At 47.3% G+C, this 17222-nt stretch overlaps 1 protein-coding gene across 7 annotated transcripts in view; it reads left to right on the top strand.

Moving 5' to 3' along the window:
- RELB (RELB proto-oncogene, NF-kB subunit) overlaps positions 1 to 17222 on the top strand; it is a 708968-nt gene that overhangs the window by 32671 nt on the left and 659075 nt on the right. Inside the window, exon 1 of one of the 7 annotated variants that reach the window (XM_078660921.1) lies at positions 15200 to 15495. The exons of the other annotated variants lie outside the window; for them this stretch is intronic. The gene's annotated coding sequence lies outside the window, so the exon portion shown is untranslated. Of the gene's footprint in view, positions 1 to 15199; positions 15496 to 17222 lie in introns of those variants that run through there. 7 annotated transcript variants of the gene reach the window in all.

The raw sequence follows: 17222 nt of genomic DNA, 5'->3' as shown, positions 1-17222 counted from the left end.
ATCATTGTGAAAGATCACATAAGTACTAAAGGTACATATAACTTAGCTTAGAATACTCTGAGTTCTACTGAACCAGCTGTTGTAGCTCCTAGGGCCTAGCACACCCTAAACTACAACTCTAGCAAGGGATCAGTAGGCAAACATATAGTGTAGGTAAGTGCACCACTTACACCTCACTAGAAAAGCATGTCTACCCATGGAGAGTCTTCAGAGACTCCCCTTGTGGTTATTGACCCTCCACAGGTCACTTCAAGATATGCAGCTCTCAGTTTCCAGGAGATGAGACAGGTGTGTACCTCCAGGAAACTGAAACAGGGGTCTAACCCCACCATTCCCTTTCTGATAGGTCTCTTAGAGACCTATGATGCGAGAAAGCTTTCTCAGCTAGATGGGAATATGCCAGCCTTAGAGGGTACCACTGGGGATCCAGACCTCCACAACACTGTAAATGCAGTTGAGGAGGAGGATCCCGAGGAACTCTCTGGGGATGAGGCAGACAAAGGTCTTGAGGTAGTCAGAAGGCTAACTAGGGCCAACATAGACTTGCTTGGGCTAGGATCTGGGGGACCCCCAGTACTGACCCTAAGTAGGCCTAACCTTGGAGTTAGGAGAGATAGATCTCTTTCTAGGGACTCCATTAGATCTCTGCACTCTAATGCCTCTTCTCAGGGGAGAAGGAACTCTCCGCAGAGGAGATTGACTTCCCCTCAGAGAAGAGAGCATGAAGCAAGGATGAGACAAGCTAAACTGAGGATTGAAAGGGAAGAACTTGCCCTGGCCAAAGAGAAGCTTGCCTTTGCTAGAGAGCAGCAGATGAGTGGGTTAGCTCCCACTGGTGGCAGCAATCTCCAAAGAGAAAAAGAGAAGGGTTTAGATACTAAACACCTGACAAAGATAGTGCCCCCCTTTAAGCAAGGGGATGACATCCAGAAATGGATGGCTGCTCTGGAGAGGGCCTGCACTGTGCAGTGCATTCCCCAGAGTCAGTGGGCAGCTATACTGTGGCTCTCCTTTGATGGCAAAGGTAGAGATAAGCTCCTCACTACTAGAGTTGAGGATGCTAACAATTACCAGGTCCTGAAAAATGCACTGGTTGATGGGTTTGGCTTAACCACTGAGCAGTACAGGTTGCTGTTCAGAGACACCCAGAAAACTCAGTCTCAGGACTGGTCTGACTTTGTTGATTGTGCCACTAAGGCTTTGGAAGGCTGGCTACTGGGTAGCAAGGTTACTGACTTCACAGGATTGTATAATCTTATTATGAGAGAGCAAGTCTTAAATAATTGTCAGAACCAGTTATTACACCAGCACCTGGTAGACTCTGACCTGACCTCTCCACAAGAATTGGGTAAGAGGGCAGACAAATGGGTCAGAACCAGGATTAGGCCCAAGAACCAAGGTGGTGACCAGAAAAAGGAATCAACCAAGCCTCAAGAGAAGGGTGGGAATAAATCTCCAGATCAAACCACATCAGGGCCCCAAAAATCCTCTGAGGGGGGTGGGTCCCAGAATCCTTCTAATAACCAGAAGAAACCTTATTGTTATCCCTGTAAACAGGTGGGTCATTTGAAAACTGACAGCAGTTGCCCAAAGAATAACAATAAGGAGAACATACCCCCAAGTAACATTCCCAAACCTCCTGTTACTATTAGTAGTAATCCCCCAGGTGGTGGGCGTGCCCCCAAGAATTTGGGTGCATTTACTTTGGGAGTTCCTGGGGACTCTGGCCTAACCAGGTCCCCAAACTTAGATACTCTTGTCTGTGAGACTGGCATGGGGTTTGCCAACTTCACAACTTGTCCCAACACTTTGGGCAAGTACAGACAGGAGCCCCTCATCAATGGTATAAAAGTTGAGGCCTATAGAGATACAGGGGCTAGCATCACCATGGTGACTGAGAGTCTAGTCCCCTCAAGGCAACTTTTACCTGGTGCCACATACCAGGTGACCAATATTGATGGAGTACAGAGAGATCATCCCATGGCAGTGGTCAATCTCAGCTGGGGAGGTGTCACTGGCCACAAGAGAGTGGCAGTGTCACCAAACTTGCCTGTAGATTGCCTACTGGGGAATGATTTAGAGCTCTCAGCCTGGGCTGAGGTAGAGCAAGAAACCCATTTCAAAATGGTAAACCTCCATGGTAAGGTTAGTGGGGCAGTGATAGCCACAGCCCCAGTCCAAGATGTCCTCCCTGAACAGGTCAGGAGGGCTGTGCCAGGCACAGCCCAATCTCAGACAACTTCCTTCCCAGAACAGGTTGTCAAGGCTGTGATGGTCACAGCCCACACCCAAACTGAGCCCCCTCCTGAAAAGGTTGGGAGAGTTGTGATGGCCACAGCTCAAACTCAGACAGATAATAGTGTTGTGAAGCCTGAAACTATGGATCACTCCACTCAGACAGAGAGCATTGAGGAGGAAGAGAAATCTCCCTCCCACCAGACTTTAGGAAAGGGTCAGCCCCCTCAGGGAACTGATCTGACCCCTTGTGAAGAAACTGCCACAGAGGTAGTCAGGCCTAGCCTGGCAGAACCCCTGATGTCAGTGGACCCTTCCAAGGTGGGACCCAGTCTGGAGCAGGTAACCTGCCCCTCTCTACCCTGCCTCAGTCAGCCCAGGGCTGTAGAGGTCAGGGAGGCCAGTGATGGACCCCAAAGGGCCCCCTGTCCAAAAGAACCCTCCAATCAGCAGATTAAGGGCACTGAAGCTAGCAGTCCTAGCCAAGTGAAAATAAAACAAACTCCTGAGGGATCCCCCTTAAATTTAGTTAGGGACCTCCCACAGATGGACACTGTTGGGCACAGCCAGACCTGGGACCTAAGGGCCCCAAACCTGACCTGTCCCTCCAGTGAGCCAAACAGAGGGACCCAACCTCCAGCTGTAGGTAGCCAGAGGTTGACCCTGAGAGCCCAAAACAACTCAGTCTTGGAAAGAAAGGCCTCTATGGTGGAAAATGATTGGAGGAAGCTGAGCCCAAAATTAGTGGAGCCTCACTTCAGTACTCCATTTCAGCACCAGCCTTTTCCTTTGCCAAAACACACCGGAGGTAGAGATTCCCTATGGTGGAGACCCTCAGATACCCTTAGGGTGAGGGATTGCTTAGTGGACCATGAGATAGGGGGTAACCATGCCAGTGCTGGTACTTCCTTATATGGCCACTCAGGCAATATAGGCTTACCTGGCAAGGATAGCCTTATCTCCTTTCGTTTGGGGGGGGGGGGGTTATGTAGGAAGGTAGATCCCTGACTATGGTTGCCCCCAACTTTTTGCCTGGTGTTTTGCTGGTTTTCTGACTTAGTTGACCTGGGACCCTGCTATTCAGGGCCCCAGGCCTACTGCTCTCTCTGTAAAATGGATTCCATGTTCCTTAGGTACATGTCTAATTGGATACTGAGTCACCTTATCAGTCCCTGTAAAGTGTACCTTAGGTACCCAGGGCATAGGTGTACCCAGGGCCTACCAGGGGCTGCAGCATGTATTATGCCACCCCTTGCTGGCCATCCAAATCTGACACAACTGGCTGCACGACAGCTGGGGCAAGGTGGTGTAATCACCCTTTGCTTTAGATATAGTATACCTATATCTAACCCTAAAAAATAGACACACAGATCTCCTATCAGTCACTCCTATGGCAGGCCTTGACAATCCTGAAGGCAGAGTGCTTGGAATCGTGTGAGATAGTGCTCTGGCATGAGCTGAGCCTGTCTGCGGCTTTCGGGAACCATCCCTTAGCCGTTTCCATGATATCGCATACCATATACTCTTAAGTGCATTATAATCCTCGCGGTTATATGCCAACTTTGGTATCGCTTTATCAAAACATGTCGAGTAAGGTGTCATACGAATTGGAATACTAACCCCTCGCCAATTCTGGCGACGGGGTTAGCATTCCACCCTTCTAGAGGGACACGACATGTATGTAACCTGTAACCCCGGTTAAAGTCAGACATAGCCTCAGCTCCACAAGATGGATGCTGCCACCGAGACACAAGTCTGCCCTCCTGCTGCTGGGAGTCCTCCCAGCACAGGAGGCAAGGACAAAGGGTTTCCTGCCAGGGGCGGTGCCAGCACCGTCCCAGACAGGGTTTTGTGTATTCTAGGTAGGCAGGGCTTTAGAGGAAGGTGACTGCAAGTGGCACCCCGGTGCTCACTATGCATAGGCCGGCTGGAACCAGTTCCAGGGGCACTCCAGCCCCTGACCTGGGGAAAGCCCGCCAAAGGAGAGGGGTGTAACCACCCCCCTCCTAGTCCCACCCATAGGGCAGGACTTAGTCGCGTGCCAGCCCCTTTTTGCAGGATAAAGGTAGGAACTGGCCCCCTTCCAAATCAGATCATCTTTGAATCCTGAAACTACTTTCCACGAAAGGAACTCAAGACTTCTTCCCAAGATTCTCCCTTGTGACTAAGGAGTAGTCACCCTGCAGCAGCAGGCACCAACCAAGTATCGCGGTTTGTTGCCAGTCTCTCCTTCGGATCAAGACTGCTCCAGCACGACGAGAACCGGCTTCCCTGGCACCTCTGACCTCAACCTACATCATCAGCCCAGCTGTGATCCGTGGGTGTGACGAGACCTCGAGGGACCGGCCATCTTCAGAACTGCACGACGCTTGTCCAGCACGACTCCCGAGTGACCCTCGACTGAGTGCTTTGGGGTAAGAGAAGCCCCGACCCTGAGCAGCTCCAGCACCGAAGTTCAGCCCCCCTGCATCCACGAGATCTGCGTGGGGCCCTTCTGCTCTTTGCTGCCAACCGCGTTGTCCAGGTCGCTTGCCCGTTGGCTAGTGGCCCTCTCACGACGCTCCACGACGACAACTACTGCTGGTCTGGTTGCTCCAGACTAGCCCTTGCTCCCCTCCAACAGAGGAGCACCCTGGACCCTCCTGGTCCACTCAAGACGCCATTTTAGGTCCACCGTGTGGGCCTTGCATTTGCCAAGACTTGTTGCCCCAATCCTGGGTCCAGCGACGTCGACAGCAAGAACCTTCGTGGGACAGCTCGCACCTCCATCCTGGTCGCCGACAACGCCTCCTGGTCCGAGAGACTGCAGAGCCCAGCAGCGCCCACTCACCTGACTGCGGTGACTTCGCCCGGTGCCATCCTGGTGCCCACTTAATCACTGGCTAGTGATTCAGAACTTGGTCCCCTCTGCTTTCAGGTCTTCTTCTTCCCTGATCCAGGCTTGGATCTCTTCGAACTTTTCTTCACTGGCCGCCTGCCAGCAACTTCTTCTTCAGGCTCCTGGTCCGTCAACGAGGGTTTCCGACGCAACTTGAACCCTATGCAGCCGCAGCCCCTGGGCTAGGTAAACTGAGTACTCCGGTGCTCCAGCATAGTCCAACACTCTAGGTGTTCGGATCCACTCCCGTTTTCGTCCCAGCTAGTCGGGTTCGCCCGAGAACAGTGACTTTGTAAATTCTAGCTTCCATAGACTTTGTCCCGCATCCCGCGTGAGAGTGCACACTCTGCACCCGAGTTCCCTAGGCCTCCTGCTAGTAATCTAAAGGTTCAGTAGTCCAGTCCTAGCGATCCCAAAGCCTCTGAGAATAGTTACTTACCTGCTAGTAATTCGCATTCCACTTTCATAGTATATGGTTTTTCGTGCCCCTCGGGCATTTGTGTAAATTGTGCAACTTGAAGTATTTTTATAAGAGTTTTGTTGTGTGCTTAGCTCCCTGACTCATAAAGAGTTCAGGGTAGTCTTGTTATAAATAAATATCTGTTTATTTTCATAACAACTTGTGTGGTGTCCTTTCACTTGGTGTTCAAGGGGTAATGTGATGGTAAAACAGCTGGCTTAACACGCCCTCTAGAGTCTTAGCCTTAGACTGCTCGTATCCATGCTACTAGGATAGCTGGTCTATAAGGTTGACTTACAACCAATCATCAATAAGGGTTGTTTGGACTGATACATAGTGATCACTAGAATAGTGAGCACTGCATATCAGGCCAACTTCTCACAGCAATACAATGCAAATCCCACACAGAGTAAAAAATCAGAACAAATTTAATAAACAAAATGACAAAAATCCAATAAGGGTAACAAGAGATAGGATTTTTGAATGTTTTAGGTAGGATTAGCACCAAGGAGCGCAAAGTGCCAATGATAGTCAATTATTGTTGTAGACAGAGTTAGGTGCAATTTTACACTGCCCGCAATGGAGCGTGGCTCAGACACACCAACCAGGTTTCTCCTGGTCAAAGATTTTTCCTTCTGGCTTCAGTTCTTTAAGTCTTCCAAAGTTCACTACTAAAGCCCCCTTCCGCAGCCACCAAGACTTCAGAGGAGGCATTTAAAGACACGGTCAGGCAGATTCTAAATAGGAAGGTCCAGACCAGGTCCAGTGGCTACTAGTCAGCTGGGCAGTGGCAGGTAAAGGCCTCTTGTAGCTTGTTGTGTCCCTGCAACTTTAACAGGAGGTCTGACTTAAGAATCTTGGAGTCCGCTTCTTTGTCCTGGGTACAAGAGAGAGCTGGTCCAGTCCCTTGGGGCTCGTCTACGGTCGCAGACAGTAGAGTCAGTATTCTTCTGATCTTTCTCAGGTACAGCAGTGTTCTAAAATGGGTGCCTGGAGATGCACCATTATGGCTGGCTTGAGCTACTGGGTGGGAATCGAAGGACCTGTCCAGGTGTCACCTAATATTGCGTGATACAGGAGAGGCCTCTTTCATTTGCACACCAACTGTTAAATGTAAAACCCCAGCAGACCTGTCGGGAAGGATTTGACAGTCAAGCAGGATGTTATAACTAATGTCAAATAGGATGCTCACAGCCCTACTGTGTATATTCTGTCAGGTTCAGAGAGGTCATCTGTGTGCACTGAAGGCAGCATCATGTTTTCTCCTGGGAGGCATTTCAAACCCATTCACTCCTTTTAAAATGCTAATTCATGGCTGGCAGACATGGGAAAGTAAATGGGCCTCCAAAGGCTTTGGGTAGGGAAAAGGTCATTTTCTAAAAGTATTTTTTCAGTCAACCATCAATGAATCAGTATTTGTATAGCGCAGCACTATCCCCCCTACAGGTTTCTTGGCGCTAAGGGTGCTGCATCTCTGTTGAAAAGCCTGGTCTTGAATTCTTTTCTGAAGTCAGTCAAAGAGGGGGCTGTTCGGAGGTTGAGGGGCATGTCGTTCCAAAGTGATGCAGAGCGCAGGTGTCTTGAGGGGACTGGAAATTCAATTGATGGTTGATGTAGGATGGTCCTGGATCATGTAGGGCTCTGTATGCGTGTGAGGATCTTGAACTGGCATCTCTTGTGGATGGGGAGCCAGTGGAGGTTTCAGAGGTGAAGGGTGATGCGTGTCCATTTAGGGAGGTCCAGGATGAGTCTGGCTTCGGTGTTCTGTATGGTCTGAAGTCTATTGAGAAGCTGGGTGGCTATTCCAGCTAAGTGAGCGATGCTGTAGTCTAGGCGGCTGGCGACGAGGGCCGATGTGACTGTTTATCTGGTGTTGATGGGGATCCATTTGAACAGTCTGCAGAGCAGGCGGAGAGTGTGGAGTAGGCTACTGCGTTGACTTGTCATTTCATAGCGAGGTTGCTGTCGAGGATGATGCAGAGGTTGTGCAGCATGGTCTGTTGGTGTGGGAGTAGGTCAGAGTTCTGCCGGCCACCAGCTGTGGTCCCATACGGAGATGTTTTCCCCAAAGATCAGAACTTCTGTTTTAACAGAGTTGAATTTGAAACTCCAACAAATGAAGGACGGACTGCAGAATGATTCAAACATTCTCCCCCAGTCAAGAGATCTGGGTTAAATCCATCGTTCTTTTGCCCATTACGCCACCCCAGTTTGGACCCAGCCATATGTAAATCAGTCTTGATCCTGTGCCCCATGGGGTCAATCCAGACCGAACTGCCAAGCCAGGTCCTCCGTGGACCAGGAACAAGCATCCTGGGACAGGTTTCAACGTATGTCACCCTTCTTCAGTCAGGGTAGCTTGAATCCAGTGGCACAGTGAGCATGGGGTCCACGTCTGGGTATACCAGTCCCACTTAGGGCAAAAAGTGTAACTGGAACGGCATGGTGAGCAAAAAAACTATGGATTTAGGCCCAGGTCTCAGTACTGGGGTGCACGTATGCCATTGTTCGGCATTCTGTCCTTCGATTGTAGTTTTTATATTTATCACCCAGAGTTTGACGGGTATGCCCAGACGTGGGTCCCGTGCTCTCCATGCCACTGGAATAAAGCTATCCTGGCCGAAGAGGGGTGAAACCCCAACACAGGTCCTAGGATGCTTGTTTCCAGTCCAGGGAGGACTTGGCCTGGCAGTTTGGGCTGGGCTGTTCCCATTGGGCACAGGGTCAAGACTGATTTGCATATGGCTGGGTTCAAACTGGAATAGCATGGTAAGCAAACAAACAATGGATTTAGGCCCAGATCTCTATACTTGGGCGAATGTATGATATTTTTCTGCATTCTGTCCATCAAGTGTTGGTTTGCATTTTTTCTGGAGTTGAATTGGAGGCAGCTATCTCTCCTCTATATTGCAACGTTGGTCATGGGGTTGCAGGAGTTGCTTTTGTCGTTGAAGGGAGCCTCCATAAGTGAGAGGATTGAGTGTCCTTGGCGTAGGTTATGTTGAGCCCGTGGGATCGGATGACATCTGCGAGGGAGGGTCATGTAGATGTTGAACAGGGTGGGGCTGAGGGATGATCCTTGGGGTATGCGGCAAAGGATGTTCTTGGGTGCGGAGGTGAAGGGAGGCAGTCCGATGCTCTGTGTGCATCCTGAGAAGAAGGAAGCGATCCACTGAGGGTGTTGTGCTGCACGGCGACGTTGTGGAGTCTGTCGATGAGGGTGTGGTGAGTGATCGTGTCGAACTCGCAGAGGTCGGAGGATCAAGGCTGTGGTTTATCCGCGATCGAGGAGAGCTCTGATTTCTGTGGAGGCAATCAGCGCAGTCTCAGTGCTGTGGTAGCGCAGAATCCTGATTGAGAGGCTTTGAGTATGTGGTTTTGTTTTAGGTATTTGAGGAGCTGTTGGTTGATGACTTTCTCGAAGGGTTGAGTAGGGAGATTGGTCTGAGTTTTTTTTAAGTCACTGGGGTTGGCAAAAGGCTTCTTTAGGAGAGGTTTGACCTCTGGGTCTTTCCGTACATCTGGGAATGTCGCTGTGGAGATGGAGGTGTTGAGGAGGCTGGTGAGTGCTGCTTAGGTTGGCTCTGTGGTGGGAGAGATAGTGAGGGTAGGGGTTGTTGGGTACCCCGGTGTTGATGGACGACATGATGGTTGTGATGGTGTGGGTGGTGAGCAGAGACCAGGTGGTAATCATTTTGCTGGTGTTCATTGATTATTAGAGATTGTCGAGGCGGATGGTGGTGGGTTGGGGGTCCAAGTTGTTGTAGATGGTGGCAATCTTGCTGTGGACGTACTCTGAGAGGGTGTCGCAGAGTTCTGGCAAGGGGTGGATGGTGTGCTCTGTGACTGTTGGGTTGGAGTATTTCTTGACAAATTCGAAGAGTTCCTCGTGTGGTTAGCCACAGTCTTGATGGTGATGGCTGCTCTCTTGGCTTCCTTGATGTGCAGATGGTAATTGCAGAGGCTGCTCTGTGAGCGGCTCTGTCTAAGGTATCCTTGTTGGCACACCATTGCTTCTCGAGGCGGGAGCAGTTGTGCTTGGTAGTTCTGAGCTCCGGGGTGAGCCAGCTGGCTCGTTTCCAGGATTTGTATAAAGAAAAAATGGATTTCACCATGGGCTTGAACTTTGAATAACTTAAAAATAGTTGTTTAATTGTTTTTCAAACTGTCTCTAACCAAAATTACCATTATTAAGTGCAATAGTGTAACCCAGTATTAAATTCCAACAGGTCCTACTTTTAAATACCATGCACCCTACCTTATGGGCAATAAGTCCTACATAGAGGCAACATTAATATTTTTTTAAAAGAAGGTTTTGACCTGTCAAATTGGGTTATTTTGACAGGCTGAATTTTCAGTTCAAAACTGCAACAGCCAGGTTACAAATGGTAGGCCAGCAGCCATTTTGCAAGGTCGCTGTACTGGGTGGCACTATGGGTGTTGCAGTCCACTAGTGACAACTTTCAAAGTCTGGGTACAGTTTGTAACCGCATAGAAAAGTTAAATGTATCAATTAGGATATCTTGAGAGAGTGAGCAAAGGCTCTTTATCTCTATTAGCAGCGATAAAGTGCAAATAGTTCTACAGCTAACAAAAATAAAACATCCTGCAAAAGATTACAAATCCAGGGTGACTCTCCAGAAAGGGGAATTTTCCTACTGTTTCTAATAAAGAGAAGTATATTTGCTGAATAAGTGGAAAATGAAGAACGAAGAAATTGTGGCAAATATATGGATGCAAATATGCGATACACCAAAATGGAAATCATGGTAAGCAATAAACAGCGACAAAACAGTTATTTTCAAACAAGCATATTAGCAATTACCAAGTATACTGCCAAGCAAATGACCAACCTGTAGATAATCATAATGTCAAGTGCAGATTGTTTTCCAGTTAAAAATTCTGGCTTAATAGCAAGTAGGACCTTCTGCTAAACAGCGTTTCTGGGCTGCAAACTATTTGCCCTAAATTCTGGATACATCATGCGTCTCAGCTCCTCATATTGTTTGAGCAACAACTTTTCAACCTTAATGAATGACAGACAGTCAGACCAATCGTGACTCTAGGCCAAATCTCTTTCATCACCTTAATTATGCTGCATCTGAATGTGGATTTAGGATAAGATGTATGACTAGCAAGCTACTGTAATAAATTCCTATTCCGGTGCAACAAGATATAATAAAAACCCTGCTTTCAAATGTGTAACTGTGAATCACTATACCAAACGTAAACTCTATAAGTGCTTGATTGTGGAAACCACATGCAACACACACCTAGCATGAGTTTATCAAGCATGAATCGCAATCTAACTTATGAATGAGTTGTCCTCATTTTTTTTCCTGTGTATACAGCTGTTCTCTAACTTACAGAACCTTAATCGTTAAAAGCCATTTAAGGAATTGTTTGAAAAATTCCCAGGTAAGAGCATGACAAATTAGTTAATAATTACACAACATCAGTACAAATATGCAACCAATGTCACTAATAAGACAAATACCCATATACCTAAATATCTGACCTTATCTCCTCTATATTTAGTTTAATTAATAAAATTGCATGAATTAAGGTTTATAAAACTGTATTAAACGCCATAAACTAAAATAAATCAGAAATGTCAAGCACGTGGGAGACACCAACATTGGGCTCCCACGGAGTAGTGTGCTTTCTGTCCGTAAAGCCCTTCAGCACTTTGTCAGAGGTAGCAGGTGCTACATAAATATCCATACAATACCAAGTTAATAAAATCGTCAAGGCTTCAAAGAAATCAACAACCTGATCAACAGTAAGGTCCACACTAATCAGGTTTCAAGAGATTTTTTAGAAAAAATATAATGAAAAGAAAGTAGTTTCTAAAAATGCCGCTTACGTTTAAAGAGCTGTACATCCAATTCCGACTTGGAGACCCTGCAATCTTTGCTGGGGGTCCAGCATCCCTCATTAAACTAGATCCTAGATTATTGCAGGCCCCAGTTAAAAATGCTTAATGTGTCCTGGAGCAACTTGCCAAAACTGACGCGCATTCAGCAGCACCTGCACTTTGTGTGCTTTGCGTCCTCCATCCAGGTCAGTAACCTGCAGGGGTGAGGGATGTTGCTTCGTTCAAATTCCATGCTGTCCGAATATAATTGCCTCACTTAAAGAGCCATACGCATTCCTTTTGTTTTAATCTAATCCTGGATGGGTGCAAGCTACAGCCCAACATCTTGATGTGTGGAAATAAATGTAAATTAAAATGTATATTGATACTTGTATAGCGCACTACTCACCCGCAAGGGTCTCAAGGCGCTTGTACGAATACCGCTGTGGAACCCATCCTGGCTTTCCCTGTGAGGTGTCCACTCCTGGGCACCCCCAAGGTGGAGGCCAGGCATCCTTAGCGTTGTGGGGGGCCGTTGTGGAGATTAAGCAAGCTATTGCCCAGAGTTGCAGAGTGGGACTCCATGATTGGAATAGGCACCGAGGCGAGAATTATCAGGTCCGTGGAATTTTTGGGCCCAAGACCCGCCGAGGCGGCGAATTGAACCCTGGTCCCGGGCTAGACCTCTGCATCAGGGTCTGCCGCTCTAACCATTGAGCCACACTTCTCCGTAATAAAGAAAATCCAATTACATAAAAAATAAACTATGCTACACATGCAGTTTTAGGTCTCGCCTGTCGATGCGCATGCGCATCGAGCTTGCGAGACTATTGGGGCTTAAACAGTCTTTAACCAACTTGCAAGGAATCGTGGCGATTCCTTGCAGTGCCGGTGAAATTCAAGCTTAATGCGCATGTGCATTGAGCTTAAAAGCGCGTGCACATGCCCCCAGCCGCCTGCTTGCATGTATTTTCCCTCAGCCGCACTCCTCCCACACCCCCGCTCCGCCCCCTCCCCTGCCTGCCGTGTCGCGTTTCTTCAGTTCCCTTAGCCGCACTCCAGGCCCCTGCTGCTTTCACACCCTCATGCCGCTCTCCCCGCTCCGCCCCCTCCCCTGCCCGCCGTGTCGCATTTCTCCTCCCCCCTCCCCACAGCAATGCCCTCCGTCTTGTTTTACCCGTTTCTTCTTTTCTCTATCTGTCCCGCGTCCCTTTCTCTCTTTGCCTCGCAGCGTCTTTTTTTTTGCTTCTGATGCCCGTATGTTTCTTTACAGTATCTCAAGCATGCCAAAAGTTCTTTTGATTTAAACATAAAAAACGACCATGTCTAGAACTTAAAGAGCAAGAGATTAGTGCCTTTCGTTTTTAAACTCTGATTTCCTCAAGCAAACATGAGCCCGCGTCCCTTTCTCTCTTTGCCTCGCAGCGTCTTTTTTTTGCTTCTGATGCCCGTATTTTTGTGCAGGCGACCGAGGGGTTCATTCATGGCTGGCCGGTGGCCGGCCGTACTTTCAGTTTCCTGCTTCTCCAGCTCCTTCCTCTCTGCTGGAAACAGACAAAAGGCGCCAGTGGTGCACAACATAGACGGAGCCATCCGGCTTAATGATTGCTTTGGAATTCCATGTGTTAACAGTAAACAGACCAGAGGCGCCAGGAGAGCACAAGCCACACAGAGTTGCACCCCCACCTCCCCCTCTCGCCTTAGTCAAACGAGGTGTTTGTAACCAAGGCTGCGTCTTCTTTGGTGCGTTTATAATGTACATGGGATGTTTGGGTTCATGCTGGGTAGCGCTGCAGCCATTGACTCTCCCCCAGCCCTACCCTCCTTTGGCTTCTATAACGCACTGTTGTAGTACTGTTAAGGTGGGCTAAAATACAGGCACTTTCTTCTAAACTAAACATATGTTTGTCGTAATCTCTTTGTTTTAAAGTGCAAACAATGTTTTAAAATGCTGCCGCTGTTAGTTACACGAGGTGTTTGTAACCGAGGACGCTTCTCCACATGATCGCCTGCCTCTCGCACACATGTGAGTGCGTTTCAACTATGTTTTATTAGTACCGTGCTGTGTGTTGGCTTTTTCATATGTTGTCATGGGTCTATATTTTTATAATAATGGCAGCGCTTTAGGCAACGCCACCTGCAGATAATTACCCGGACGTCTGCTGAGGCAATCAGCAGCGCTGCTCTCGAAGAATAACACGGGGGTCCATAGCAGTGCCACGCGACCGGTCCGGCGCGCTCTCCTCCCTGCTTCCGGGGGCCAAGACAGGCAGGGATATCCTTAAATTGCACAGCCAACGAAACTCCAGGGCAAATGTGGTAAGGGGATAAACAAGGGCACGGCGAAAACATGGCAACAGTCACCGCATGCAAAACTCGATTGCTGTTTAATTTCCTACCCCACCACCATACACGCATACAACCACTCACACATACAACCACTCACACATACAACCACTCACACATACAACCACTCACACATACAACGACCCACACATACAACCACCCACACATACAACCACCCACACAACAACCACTCACACATACAACCACTCAAACAACTACACACACAACCGCACACACAAACACACACATCTGTCGCACACACATCTCACACACGCAACGCCACTCACACACGCAACGCCACTCACACACGCAACGCCACTCACACACGCCACTCATCCACGCAACGCCACTCATCCACGCAACGCCACTCATCCACGCAACGCCACTCACCCACGCAACGCCACTCATCCACGCAACGCCACTCATCCATTTGAAAAACGAAAAATGTCAAACTCTTCTATTGCGAGACCTATTGCATTTTCAATGCTTGTTTTACTTTCCCAATCGGTGTGAGAGGTATTCATGCACTGTAAGAATGTCAGCTATATCGGCATATATAATAATTACACTGATAACCTTTTATATAAACTTACTACTAAGTGTTTATTACTACCCGAAGGGGTCCTGTTTAGCAATCTTAGAAAAACAAACATTGACCAAAAACAGCACGGTTCTAAACGTATGCTTTGCAGTTTGCAAGCGTCTCGGCAAGTGTAACAGTAACCCGCAGGCCTGTTACATAAAAGACAAATATGTGGCCTACATGTTATAAACTGATTTACAGAAGACAAATCAGCTCTCATTGCTATTATATGACGAAGCGAATCTGTGACCAAATCGCACAAAGACCTCTCCAGCAAGTGCATCACTCTCCTCGTTCGACCGACACTATTTTAACTCTAATGTATGGGATCTCTGGATATTTTTTATTTTAACATTTCCAGCACATCCTAAAAGTGTGAATACATACATCTATAAAAGGTCCAGTAGCACTAGATAAAACGTAAGCCGACAAAGTTAAGTTCAGTAATAATTACCAAGGTGAAACTGAGTTGCCAAAGACATTGTTTTATGTACCTATCATTCAGTATCCATTCCCTCATTTAATGGCCTTAAAACATCCCTGCAGACCCTGACCAACATCCATCTCCCCGACAAAAGCTCAGACTAAGCCGCCGGGCTGCACCCATCTCCCCGTCACGTGCTCAGACAAATCCACCGGTCTACAGCTGTGCCTGCGCTGCTCCTAACGGGCATGCAGCCTCTCCCATCAGCTAACTCCAATGTTCCAGCAAGCTAGTCTCAGCCACTGACCACGAGCCGCGCACGGAAGTATGTTTTAGGGCGGGACTAGATTTGGACCTCGACCAATGAGAATCGCAGTTCTCGAGGATGTGCGTTCTACAGGGGGCGGGGGTCATACAATTACTATGAGGAAAAGTCTGTTCGAAACAGGGAAAACCCCTGCTTGTCACTCCTTAAACACGCTTCCTGTCAATCCAGGTAAACAAACATTTATTGTCTGCCTTCTTCCGACCTTCAGTGGTTTAGAACGAAAGTACCGGGTGAATTCCACACAACCGGGGGCACGCAGCGAGTCTCGAAAAAGTTTAAAAGACAAGCGCAAGACGTAGCGACTATACAAACAACATTGCTTTGCAAAGAGAGAGTGAACACGGTGTTATGTTAATTTGTATAGCGCACTAATCACCCGAGAGCGTAAGTGCGATGTTCATAATTGTTGATTTAAATAACTGTTATTTAGGCTAATGAATAGAATGCATGTTATTGTTAACGTTTAGAATAGTGACGGTAGAATGATGTGAAAAGGATATTTCTCCGGGCGTTGAATGACTTATGTGCAAATGGCGAAAAACTGTCCGTATCTGACATATTTAGTTAATCCAAGAGTTTTTCCGAAATCTTCAAGTATTTATGTGAAACAGGAAAATCAAACTACAGGTCTCGGAAAAACGTAACTCAAAAAACAATTTGACTCAGGTTGTCGCAAATGACATTTCGCAGTTATGCGTGGACTTCTCCTTTTGAAGGCCATATCTAGTCCACTTTCTAAAAACAAAAGAGCAGCAGAACTTGCGTGCCTCGTGATGTCAACAAAGTAACTCAAATTCTGCATTTTAAGGTTTGTTTGTATTGGGCCACTTGAAATGCGCTCCCATTCTTTCACAAACACGTAAAGATTTACACCTGCACTAGCATAACATTCCGCCTCACATTCCTACCCCCATATATCGCCCTAGTAACGGATTGTTGCTCGGGCCCTCTCATGGATGGCATGAAAAATACCTTGGGGCTTATTTACAAGCCCCTTGCGCCACTTTTGCGTCACTTTTTGTAAATCTGCCCCCTTCTGTTTTGGGATGTGTGTGACGGAGGTGCATGCATTTTCGAAGTAACCACCGAGTCACTTGTCTGTTAATGTCTTTATAGTACTCATTTTTTTATCAAGTGTAGCTGGGCACTGTATCTTTCTCCAGAATTATGATTCGCTAAACAGAGCGTAAACAGCTGAGAAGGAAATAAGGTGAGCGAAATGAAAACTTTTTTAATGTTATCTGCGTATGGGTGAGAGTGGTTGTCTGTGGGTGAAAGTGTGTGTCTGAGTGTGCCTGTGAGATAGTGTGTTTGTATGTGTGATCTGTGTGAGAGTGAAAGTTAGAGTCTGCATGGAAAGTCCTGCGGGATTTTATCAAAGGAATGTTTCCACATTTTTGCGTTTTAGTTCACAAAGGCTAGGGAATGTGAATTCCCATAGGCCAGTACAAAGTGAAACTTTTGTTTTTATCTCAATATGTGTCTAAGTTATGCTACTCCATGTCTAGGCTTTAGTGGATCTACCAAGAGAAACACTCCAGCATATATGTTATCCTGTTTAATTGTGCAAGAGTCAGCAGTGCAGTAATTATAGTGTTTTATTAATTTTTTCCTGGCGCTGCATTTTACATGGGGTTCGCACTGGTAGAGAAACTCTGGTCAGCATTTTATTTCTTAACAGCGACCATATTAGCAAATGTTGATATTGCTCCTGACACGATTTATGTTGGGCATTTTGTCCACTCATGCATAGTGTCTGAATAACTTATTTTCTGTCAGGACCCCTTTGAAACTACATTTAAATCATGTGGCTTATTTAGTACAATTCTCAAAAAATTAAATGTTGAAGAAGCACAATATGGTCCAATTTTCCAAACAATTACTGTAAGGGAATAATCCCAAAGATCTCTAAATTTGAGAGCTTGCTTGTTGACTATATGTGTGATCAGTTTGCCGGTGAGTGCAAGTTAGAGTCTGCATGGAAAGTCCTGGATCCTCTGTCTGCGGGTCGAAGAAAGAATTCAGATCCCAGATCTCCTTGCCTCCACAAGGTGTGATCTTGGACGAGGCCGCTCAGCTTCACTGACACTATCCTTCTGTTGTCCAACGCA

This window comes from Lissotriton helveticus, chromosome 9 (assembly GCF_964261635.1).
Source record: "Lissotriton helveticus chromosome 9, aLisHel1.1, whole genome shotgun sequence".
NCBI classification, from domain to species: domain Eukaryota; kingdom Metazoa; phylum Chordata; class Amphibia; order Caudata; family Salamandridae; genus Lissotriton; species Lissotriton helveticus.
Note: the sequence above shows the minus strand (reverse complement) of the source record. Positions and strands in the feature narration are given on the sequence as shown.